We start from the raw sequence: 12807 nt of genomic DNA, 5'->3' as shown, positions 1-12807 counted from the left end.
ACCCAGTACATATATAAACTGTTAGAAGAGACACCCAGACCGTTACAAACAATGTATGGTTATAGGCACTATCAATCCGAAATATCTAGGAGTTAAGCTGGATTCCTTGCTGAATTTCAAAGCCCGTTCGGAAAATCTGCGTCTAAAGTTAAAAACTAGGAATAATATCCTACATAAACTAGCTGGTACTTCATGGGGTGCTGATGCAGCCACTCTTCGAACGGCAGCCCTAGTTTTGGTTTTTTCGGCTGCTGAATATTGTTGCCCCGTTTGGGTTGATAGTGCTCATGTGCAAAAAATTGATGCACAGCTGAATCTTTCCATGAGAACCATAACTGGAACTATTAGATCTTCACCTATTGAATGGTTACCAGTTCTTTCAAACATTTTACCGCCTCATATTAGTAGGCAGACTGCGGTTATGAATTCCTGGAATAAATTCCAATCCTATGCCGACTCGTTTCCCATTCTATCCTATATTCCAGAAAATACGATTCCAAGACTGAAGTCGCGTGAACCTTTATGGTCCAACTCTTTTCCTAATTCGAATATAAGGGACAAAGACCTTTATCAGTCTGAATGGAATAGGTGCACTATTTTCAACAAAGAATTAGTTACTGATCCCTCGAATAGAGTTCCTGGTTTTGATCTTCCCAGGAAAATATGGTGTATTCTGAATCGTATAAGAACAGGTCGCGGACGTTGCAATAGTATGCTTCTCAGTTGGAATTCAGTTGAAAGCCCTAGTTGTGAATGCAGAGAACCAGAAGAAACCATAAATCATATGGTTAATCATTGCCCGATTTATAAATTCCAGGATGGTTTTAGAGCTATACGTGCAGTTTCCCAATCTTTTTTGAATTGGGTTGTCAATTTTAGGTCAGTCTGACATGTCGAATCTAATTTTCTTATTTTACCTTTTTCTGCTTTTTTTTTCTCTCTATTTCAGATGAAAGTTTCTGGTATCTTGGAGAAGACTTTGTGGATTTTTTTCTTTTTGTTGGAAAAAGAATTTGCAGTGCGAGATGCCCTTCAATATGGAATATTTCAGCTTATTTCGTGAACAATTTCAATACACTTCACTTACGTGGAGCAAGGGTGTTTTTACTGAGGTTTTTCCCTAAGCTCTTGTATCATACACCAATTTGTATGGTACCCCGTTTACGCTAACCTCTGCTTAAACTTTATCTCATACACATGCTATAATCTCTGTTTTATGTTAAAAATTGTAATGCTCTGTATCAAAAGAATAATTATAATGTCTATTCTAGAAGATACAGGATAACAGGCTATTTTAATCTGTTTGTCCTTAGGCACCGAAAGAACCACCCAGTATATTTTATTCATTTTTGGTGAGAATGTATAATCTGCACATCCTCATCGACTGCTATAGAAAAAAACCTGGAATCCAGGCCCGGCTCCGTAAAATTCAATTAGATTGTCCACAGAATTCAACTACGTTGAAAGTTAAGTTCGACCGAGAAGTGAACGCCACTTTCGTCCCACCCTGTATATCGAATCTCGTTATTCCACACGTGCACGTATCATAGAGTCCTCGCCTCACACAATACTGATGAGAAAAAAACTAGAATAAAAATTTGCAAGTCGAAAAGACGCACTACCTTTTTCTCAAATGGACCGTTAATCTCGCGCAATGAAAGATAGATTCTCAAGCTCCAACGGGCTATGGAAGCTTTCCACATTGTTCGTAAGATGCTTATTCTGATATGATAATTTCGACGACATGATTAACAGCGACCGCGATGAGTATACCGATCTTACCCGTATGATTCATCGAGGTAATTTGTCCGCCGACGATAACGATGAAGTGCAGAGGTTTCAAAGACGTTGCTTTCCTGACTTTATAATTCTACTGGCTCAGCAGACGCCCAGAACAGAAGACTCGAAGTGCCAGCAGGAGAAGTCCTACCAATCTAGTCTAGAAGTAATCAAGCAATTTGGGACACCCTGTACACCGGCTGTCAAAGTTGGGCTGTCAATCAGTCGTACTGCTATCAGAATGAAACGGTCCTGGTCTGCTCTGAGCGTTCTCAAGTAGAAGAATCTGATCTGGGCCTCGTGAAATGGAAGGATCTGATAGGCGAGAAATAATTTCTAGCTTTTTTCATTTGCAGGAGACTTCAGCAATGTTGGCTACATGATGCCTTGACAGACAAGCCAAGGGGCTTCCTTGGCTGAAGCAACTGATCCCCCATAAATGAGTTACAACAAATATTGGATTCTCCAATAAAAAAATGGTCCTTCGGCCTAGTCGATCATCTTCGCGAGATGTTACTTCAAGGTCAAGTAAATTGCTGCTCCATCACTGACTACCTTATCAGGTAAAAGCTATGAAAACTGAATTGATTCCTGTGTGGAGTATTTACTTTTATAGCAGCTAAATTCAACAAAAACGAAACAGTTAATTCAACTTATGTTGCGATTAACGAAGCACAATAATCCTATGTATGGTTATCAATGTTGCAAATGCCAAATCAACAATAACACACATGTTCAAGCAGAAACCGTACTAGATTCCCCTTACCCTTCTGCTCCCACGATTATTACGAAAAATAAACGGAAATTCAACCTTTTTCGTACGGCCTGACAATGAACTACATGCACTGCACGCACAACCGGGCGAGATTCTTCAGGTTTTTTCCTTTTTCGTTATTTTTGGAATCGGAACTCGGTACGCGGTGAAATGGCGCCGCGCCACAGAAATAGAACAACCGACTACGATCTGTGGCGAACCATAGTATCCACCTTAAGTCCCAAGACGCCTGCCAAAAGGATCTCGATGACTGTTCATTCGAGAATGGCGTTTATTTTGGACCTGCAGCGTGAAGGCCCGATAAGATCTGGCACAAATCTCGTTTTGTAGTTTGAATGAAGGCAGAAGAAGACAGGTATGTGCAGGGATTATATCGGCAAAATAACACTTGTTGATGCTTGAGGTTCGCAACACGAAAATACAGCTAATTTTTTCTGAAGGGTTGATATGTTTCGGCCATATTGAAAAAATGGCGTAAATGTCACCGCCTGTCATTCGTTTCAACTATACTCCATTCACTTTTATTTTAGCACTCGGTTGGCCATGAAAATTTGACACATTTCACTCTGGAAATGCGGGGTTATGAAGCTTGTCAAAACATTTTTGGGTTTCAAATCAACGATATGTTGCCCGTGTTCTACGTAAAAGTTTCTGTAATTACGTATTTTATCAAAATGTCGAATCTCTTCGGAAAATTTGTGACGAACATAATTGAAGTTTATACAGACTGATTGACGGGATACCAAATCCAGTAATTTGCATGGAAAATACAAGAAATCAGTATATTATTATAATATGCACTAGCTTGAGGAGAGTTAATGTTCGTTATCTTCTTTGGCTAAAGTTTTAATATGTTACATCAATTGTAGATTTCAAAAATATTAACCCGAAGATGAAATGCATATTATGCAGTGGTTGGGAATGGGCATCTCTCGAAGGAAATAACAGATAATTACAAGAATGTTAAATTATTCAACAAAAATCATCTTGCATCAATATAAGTAGAAGGAATTAAAGGAAGTTTCAAGTCAAGATGAACTTCACCTTTGGACAAAAATTTCACATAAATAAACAAAACATGACAACTGGCGCGTATTTGTGTCTGATCATCTTAATACATTGATATAATAATAATAATTAGGTATTTATTGGTAACTTGAGACATTTACTATGTATAGGACAAGTCAAATGAAAAATAGAAAAATCAATTTTCGGGAACTTATTCTACGATGACATCAATCGAAAATCCTGTACATAGTAAACTTTTCGCATTAATTCACTCAAACAAAATTGTCAAATGCCACCACTTTTTTGGGTCTCCCAATAGAAGGAAATTCTTTGTCGTCCTCTTCATTCACAATATTTCTGATTGTGGAAATATTCAGCTGAAATGTAAGTTGTTAAGATTCAGATGAAACATTATATAAATTCTCTCACATTGAATATGTTCGCTACCGTCTGACGTATTGTGGATTTTAGAATATCAGGGTATAACTATTTGAATGAGCGGACCTGAATTCTAAATAGCACTTCTTGAAACCCTGTCTCTTTTTTTCAATCACTTTCGGCATTTTCGTAATAAAAATTGATATTAGTTGTGGCAACGGCGTAATGACATTAACGACATTTCATGAGTGCCAACCTTACTCCGTTCTAGTTACAAAAACTTGAGAAAATTATTTCATGGCCAACCGACTGCTAAAATAAATGTGAATGGAGTATATGGTTGTCTTCTTCCCAAAGGAGTTCCGATAGACATCGTAGCGACCAGTTAATAACCATCGAATCAATGGACGAATCCACAATAAACATCGAAGCATTTCGTAATATTTTCGAACGCGAATTTCACTTCCAGCAGTCGATGGTCGGATTGAAAATCGCCAGCCTTGTATGGACAGAGCGACTCGATAAACACGCACATTTTTTATCAACGATCTCGGATATCTTCTCGGTAAAAACCGAATAAGGCGGTATCAATGAATCGTTGCATTTTCACCGGAAGAATGCCAAGACGCAAGTAAAATACGTTCATTATAATTTCGACGCCTTTCACGATACCATCATCATCATTATACCGAGCGAGCCATACAAATTCGAAGTTTCTATTATTTTCGAATTCCGTTATTTCGTGTTATACGATCGGGAATCGTAAATTATCCTGCCATTGTACAGGTGATTTTCTATTCGGAATCAGGTAGCGGTTATTCGATTGCGTACCAACGTCGGTCACGAGTTTAAAATCGTCAAGTGACCCCTCAGAACTGGGGTTATCACTGCTTATGAAAGTTCAAACTGAATAATTATGAGTTTCATTCGTGAATTTTTCAAATTCACCACGGAAACTATTCAAAATCAATCTTCAAATATGGGGTTTTAAAATTCCAATCGCTTTGCTTCAAGTTTACGATTTGGCAACAGCGCCTACTAGAAAATAAAAAGAACAATGTCCGATCAGCTTGTTTATAAAATAACAGCTGTTTATTTACAGCCATCATAAGGCGCGTACTCACAACCGGCCATAAAAATCCCCAATTTTACGACATTCCTCGTTCGTCGCAGACTTCATAGTCAGCCATCTTTGTCTCATCAAGATAATGTATTTGTTGTCCTTTATTATCAACGCATATTTCAGTCGACGTTGCCAGCTTGAGCAATTGACACAAAACGCTTTAAATTTTAAATAACCATTTTTATTTTTCACTTTTAAATACTTAAATTTTTTTGAGAAACGGTTGAAATAGTTTTTTAAAAATGTGACGTTTCGAAGATATGTATTTCATAAAAAATACACCATTTTTGTCAGAAGGAGTATTCCCTATTCCGAAACGCCAGGGGAAGAAAATTAAATGATGAGTTAGGTTAGGATGTCGTTATCTGGTGGAAAATCCTGATCAGAAGCTAAATCCACATCTCGACTTATCATTGAACAATATAAACCACCATTGATCGTTTCATTCTACTTGCTCATTGGGCTATTACAATCGAGATGGTATATAATTTTGTTTAAGTGGAATCCTTCAGAAAAGTCGTCGAGAATGAAGGCTTACGAAGTCTACGTCGAACTGTTTCAATCGAAAACAAAACACCTGAAGAATTCAAAATACGCTCTTGCATAATTCGACAAGTACCTTAAGGCTGTCTTCGGGTAAACACAGTCAGAAACCGATCTTGTTCAGGAGTGGTAGATCTTGGGCGTCTACTTCTCGGTCTTTCTTTATCTGAATCAATGGACGGGCCGAAAAACTATGATTTCACTAACTTGAACTAAGTTTACGCCTGGGCGTTATTGCAAAACAACTTCCACCCAAGATTATAAACCTACTCACCAAGATTATCCCCCATTTCTATTCGATCCTCAAATTTCCACTATCCAATCAATGAATCCGAATGATAAGTAATTTAATTCTAGTCCACAATACGCCCTAGATAGTCACACATGAGAAATCTTTTTTTTCCAATATTTTAAAGCCTAACTTATAGTATTCTCCATCAGACCGAACATTATTTCGATGCGCCCGTGGCAGTTTAACGATGACAACTAAAAAAAAAAAAATTGTTGCCACTATTTTTATTTCCGTCTCCATTATGGATGTCTCTTTAGAAAACCGACATCTGTCAAGTCGAAAGCGGGACGTCTTCACATGTCTATTTTCGAAGTATCCTATAATCCACTTCCGGGCTAAAACCAAAAGACCATTTTCAACCTATCCAACTGGACAGGACCATTAGTTGACCACCCGATCGATATATAACTGACCCGGTCAAAATTTCGGTCTTGCCAGGTCATCTCTATTTCCTTTGCGGCCCTGATCTCATCTCCCTATACATTATTTCAGCCACTGTTTGCGCAACTATTCTAATTATAATCGGGAGTCCATTCACGTGACCCAAAAAAACTGGCACGAAAAGATCCGTCTATCTTTCGGGGTGTGTCAAACTTTGGGACATCGGTAAATCAGTAGATAACGGCTGAATCTGACAAATACGACTCGTTAATTTCGGAACGGACTGTTTGTAAACAATGGGCGGAAGTTGTGAATGAAAATTTCGAGAGATACTTGGAATCTTTGCGATAATGATCGAAAAGAAACTCGATAAACTGATAGCTCTGTCACTCGAGCCTCAAATTCCACCTGAGCAACCTATGATCTGGTCGAACACATCCTACATAATTATAGCTATTAACCACGAAAAGTAAACGAACAATTACGACGTTCCTAATGGACAAAAAAATTGGTACTTAAGCGCTGTTCATTATGCGGAATCACTTAACAGTCCTTATGTAACGCACATGAAGTCTATTTTCATCACGATCTATTCTTCGCAACTTGTTGTCAATGTGCACGTTAGCTTCAAGACAATGTCAAGGTGACGCTAGATTAAATAGTAAAAGCATACGGGGCTTTATAAATGATTGTATACGTAGCAGTTGGCTTTGAATAATTACTCAGGTATCATAGAATTTCAAAACTGACGCCCACTGCGATGTTACAATCATTTAAAAGGACCTTCTTTGAATCACGGTACTAGTGAGCCCTTAAATCAAGTTCAACGTTGCAAGCAGAAAATTATAGAGAATATGTAGAGTCACTGAGAACATCGCTCGAAACCAACCTTTTGCAAAGCTTTGGCTGTAAATCAAATTGCCAACTATACTCCATTCAAATTTATTTTAGCAGTCGGTTGGACATGAAATAATTTTCACAAGTTTTTGTAACTAGAACCGTGTAAGGTTGGCACTCATGAAATGTCGTTAATGTCATAACGCCGTTGCCACAACTTATATCAATTTTTATCACGAAAATGCCGAAAGTGATTGAAAAAAGAGACAGTGTTTCAGGAAGTGCTATTTAGAATTCAGGCCCGCTCATTCAAATATGTAGTTACACCCTGATATTCTAAAATCCACAATACGTCAGACGGTAGCGAACATATTCAATGTAAGAGAATTCATTTAATGTTTCATCTGAATCTACACGACTTATATTTCAGCTGAATATTTCCGCAATCAGAAAGATTGTGAATGAAGAGTATGACAAAGAATTTCCTTCTATTGGGAGACCCAAAAAAGTGATGGCATTTGAGTATTTTATACTTGAGTGAATCAATGCGAAAAGTTTGCTACAGGATTTTCGATTAATGTCATCGTAGAATAATTGAATTATTCTATTTTTCATTTGACTCGTCCTATACATTGTAAATATCTTAAGGTACCAATAAATACCTAACACAAATACGCGCCAGTTGTCCTGTTAATTGTTTATTCATGTGAAATTTTTGTTCAAAGGTGAAGTTCATCTTGACTTGAAAGTTCCTTTAATTCCTTTTACTCATATTGATGCAAGATTATTTTTGTTGAATAATTTAACATTCTTGTAATTATCTGTTAATTCCTTCGAGAGATGGCCCATTCCCAACCACTGCATCATATGCATTTCATCTTCGGGTTAAAATTTTGAAATCTACAACCGATGTAACGTAATCAAACTTTAGCCAAAGAAGATAACGAACATTAACTCTCCTCAAGCTAGTGCATATTATGATATTATACTGATTTCTTGTATTTTCCATGCAAATAACTGGATTTGGTATGCCTTCAATCAGTCTGTATAAACTTAAATTAGGTTCGACATATATTTTCCGAAGAGATTCGACATTGTGATAAAATACGTAATAGCAGAAACATTTACGTAGAACGGGCAACATAGCGTTGATTTAAAACCCAAAAATGTTTTGACAAGCGCCATAACCCCACATTTTCGTACTACACAGAGTGAAATATGTCAAATTTCCATGGCCAACTGAGTGCTAAAATAAAAGTGAATGAAGTATACACGCATCTAGCTCCTTTACCCATGAAACGAATTTTCAGGGTAATCAAATAACGAAATAAACAACTGCAGAGGTAGATCGGCAAAGAGAGCAATCAACTTTTAAGCTACAAAAGTCCAAAACGTTTTCTTGTACCTATCAGTTACTTTCTTACATCTTAACACTGCTCCAACCGAAAATTATCCATGGTATGGGGTACCCACCAAAAATCACCCTTCCACCAACTTGACCAGTGGCCCAACTGTCAGCACAAGGTCGCGTCTTTCGAAATTACGTGAAGGACGATTCGGAATCAAATCGAAACGCAAAGTACCAGATATTGAACCGCACCGAGTGGTTAGTGCAAGAGTACTAGTCAAGGAATGAGAAAGAGTAGCACCTTCTAGATTCCATCGGCATCTCGGGGTCATGCTCTTCGCTTGGACGGGCTTTAAAGTGATTCGAAATGTAGGCGACAAATCGTCCTTAAGATGGTTCTGGATCCGAGGTACTACTTCGATCAGGGCATACTACAACATTTTTCTGATAACTGATACTGCAGTCATCCGAAGGGCCGAAGCTATATCAATCCGGGTCATTTTTTCGACCAATTCGAGGTCGTAGATTACGAATATGCAATAAGATTTTTCCTAGGATCAGTACTTCGGGAAATAAATCACGTTAAGTGGAAAATTTCGAAAAAATTGGTCAACTTTGAGAAGCTGTAGCTACCAGAAAAAAAACACTGGACTTATACTGATTTTTTTGGTGATAGATCTATCCTTTGAGAACAGAAAATACCAACTTTCATTAATCTACCGCGAACAGTTGAGATTTTATGATTTTTTCAGCGAAGGTCCAAAATTTCCGATTTTCCATCGACCATAACTCGAAAACTAATCTTTTCATCGAAATTCTGTTTGCATATTCGTCATCTACGACCCCGATTCAGTAAATACTCCAATTTTGGTGGAAATCGGAGACATCGAAAATTTTTCAAATTTTTCCATACATAATATGCATGGAAAAATTGCGATTTTTTGAAAAAAATTTTTAGTCTCCGATCTGAACCAAATATATACTGTCCACTAATTCGAGGGCGTAGAACACGAATATGCAAACAGATATTTTTTAAAAAATTTATTTTTCACATTATGGTCGATGGAAAATTCGAGGTTTTGGACCTTCGCGGAAAAAATCATGAAATCTAAACTGTTCGCGGTAAATCAATGAAATGTATTTTTTTTTCATTTTCAAAAGATAAATCTATCACCAAAAAAATTAGCATAAGTGCAGTCCCTTTTTTCTGGCTGCTGCAGCTCCTCAAAGTTTACCAATTTTTTCAAAATTTTCCCCTAAAAGCCATTTATTTCCCAAAATACTGATCCTACAAAAAATCTAATTGCATATTCGTGATCTACGACCTCGAATTAGTCAATTAAATGACCCGCGTCGACATATCTAAATGAATAATTTTTTTGGACTAAAATAAAAAAAAGGCAAAGAACAAAAGCCCGGTGTCATTCAATTCAGTGATAGATGCGAACGCCTTCGTCGAAAATCATTCCTCCAAATGAAAACAAATAAGATAATATTCAATTGTTCCTTGCTTTTTAATCACTTTTTGTTCTCCAATGAATCCTCATTCATATTTCGAGTTGCATAACGTCTTCAGATTCGAATCTGTATACTTATAGGTACATCGGGAAAGAAGAAGGGTGAAAGTGTACTCACGATACCGGGTAAACATTGTCAAACGGAGGCACTCACCTGAAACAAAAGAGATTCACATTAGGACATCTTATCGATATTGAAGATCTAAATTTGCATTCTTAAAATAAGAAAGTACCAGTTTTGTTTCCCATATACCGTTTCCCTCAAATGACGTTCGATGTGGCAACAAAAATTTTCTTGCATTGTTAGCGTTGAATATCTCTCATTGTAAGTTTGAATTGTTGTTTCCCTGTGATATCATCAATAGATCAATTCTGTTAAACTAGAGAGTAAAGTTTGTTGGCTGATAGTTCAACTATGTAATAGGCAGAATTGAACTAAGTATGCTCAAGTATTTTGTGCATAGGATCTTTTCTATGAAAATTAAGGAAGAGAAACAACCGATTCCAACATCCCTGTATGCTCTGCAGCAGAAATGTTTCATGATTAGATCTGCACCGCGGTTTACGCTGTGAAAAGTAACGGACCCAATGCTGAGCCCTGGGGTACTCCAAATCCTATTTTTCTAGTTAAACTGAGCCATTTCGTATTTCGAATGTAAACAGCTTCTTCCGTTTCACCTAATTCAAGGCTGTTAGTCCCCGTTTTTGCTGGCAATCCCAAAACAATTGCCCACTAACGAGCTTCTACTAAGGCCCACCGTGTACAATACTCAACGTTCAACGAACTCGTGGAGGTTTCGAAATCGACAACAAAAACCGATAAATATTCTAGCTCGGCCATTCGATATAAGGCTTTTAATGCCTGAAGAAACGTCAAATTGGTACTTATTCAACTGAACCCGCTGCTGTTGGTCGGTAGTACCTGATACCGGATGGACTGGCATAGGAAAAAGTTCGAATATGTCACGTCAAATGCAAAGCGATCGATCAAACGCTAGACGAGCGATGATGGAATGGGAATTACTCCTAATGAAGATGATGTAATGGCACCTCATTTGCCCGCTGTGGTGGTACTTCACGACGGGTTGATTCGAGGAAAGTCGTCGGTCATTACGGTGGCTAATGAAATGCGGAAAGTCTCGTGCTCGGTATTTGTGGTAGAATTAACAAGGTGAAGAAGAAATACTATGCGCGAACTGTGGCTTCGTTTAACGAACGACATCCTGAAAACGCCACTGATTCAGTACGAAACGAAAAGAGGGTGCGTGGAAGAGACGAAGCGGGGGACGTGGCTGCCTTAGGTCATGTAGCAAAAGATCTGACTTTCAGTACTAGAAAAATCCGATGTATCTGGTGTTTCACGCACAACTATCCTTGAGCAACATAAATTCTATCCTTATAAGATAAAAGATTGGTTCAGAAGTCCAAAACAACCACATTCGAATCGATTTTTTTCTCACGGGCACGTGAGAACGATCAATTAATGTTTCAACGGATGTAAATCGTCAGGAATGATAAGTGATGCTGCAATCAGGAGCGATGATTCCACTAATCAGACCTATTACGCCACGCCACCACGTCCCACAGAGATTAACCCACCGGAGTAATCCTTCGTCGGTTCATCGACTCCTCTTGAAGGAGTTCAGTAGGGTGCGAAAGTAATGAACCGCGAGAGGTTATCGAGAAATGCGGGCAAACTTCTCTGGTGGCGATTGTATGGGTGCAACGCGGGCAAAAAGGGAAGTCCTGTGGGAAAAAATTCGCAATTTTCACATCGCGAAGATGCTTTGGTAGCTCGTTGCGTGTCTGGGGCATTGGGCAATTGTTTTGTCATCTTTTCAATTGGATGTATGGGAAAATGTGTCGATATAATCGGTCGTTATCGTTTCATCGCATTCTTCATTACGTGCTGGTGTAATGAATAATATAGATTTTATCGAAGGTCATGAAGTGAAGCAAAATTCCAGATCGAAAAAAATACTGCACCCAACTTTTTGGGAATTTTTCGAATGTCAACTTGCGAGTAATTTATCTTCCAAGAAAATCATCGTAGATCTGAACGTGATACATGTTCTGAAAGAGTAACTCTTCCAGTGATAAATCTGAGAATTTCATCCATCTCGGCGCAACTGTTCGGTCTTGAGGAATTCTCAAGTGAAATTAGCAATTTTTTGAAAAATGCCATTTCCAAGATGAAAATCTAAACGAAGGGAGATACGCTTTCGAAATTGCTCGCAGTAGATTCAGCGTGTTCGAAAACCTATATTTTCGTACCAACATTTCGAATATCCGGCCGAGTTTAGGAGAAAATAAATTTTTTTGTTTTTCCACTTTTCATTTTCGAGTTGACTTCGGAGAGCTCTCTGGAGTGCAATTCTCTATTGAATCATCAATTTTTTGGTTTTCTAAGATCTTCAAAACAACTTCAGTGCACTCCATAACCTGAGACAGTAATGGAACATACTGATTTTCAGACAGAGTAGCAAATAGGTCATTTTAGGGGGGGTCTACCCCTTGCTCATTTTTGACCCAAAAAAACGAGATTTTCGAAATCGAGTTTTTGTGCAAGGGTTAAATCCTTGACAACGCTGATTATAGAACCGAAAATCCCAATTGGATCAGACGAATATAACAGGAGATATCGCAGATTGAAATTTGCAATTTTTTGAAAAATGCCATTTCCAAGATGAAAATCTAAACGAAGGGAGATACGCTTTCGAAATTGCTCGCAGTAGATTCAGCGTGTTCGAAAACCTATATTTTCGTACCAACATTTCGAATATCTGGCCGAGTTTAGGAGAAAATAATTTTTTTTGTTTTTCCACT

The 12807-nt window shown here is 38.0% G+C and overlaps 1 protein-coding gene across 3 annotated transcripts in view; it reads right to left on the bottom strand.

Annotated features, from left to right (window-relative positions):
* LOC123314448 (trafficking kinesin-binding protein milt) overlaps nucleotides 1-12807 on the bottom strand; it is a 57802-nt gene that overhangs the window by 20539 nt on the left and 24456 nt on the right. The window lies entirely within an intron of this gene.

Source organism: Coccinella septempunctata, chromosome 5 (genome assembly GCF_907165205.1).
Source record: "Coccinella septempunctata chromosome 5, icCocSept1.1, whole genome shotgun sequence".
Classification (NCBI taxonomy): Eukaryota; Metazoa; Arthropoda; class Insecta; order Coleoptera; family Coccinellidae; genus Coccinella; species Coccinella septempunctata.
Note: the sequence above shows the minus strand (reverse complement) of the source record. Positions and strands in the feature narration are given on the sequence as shown.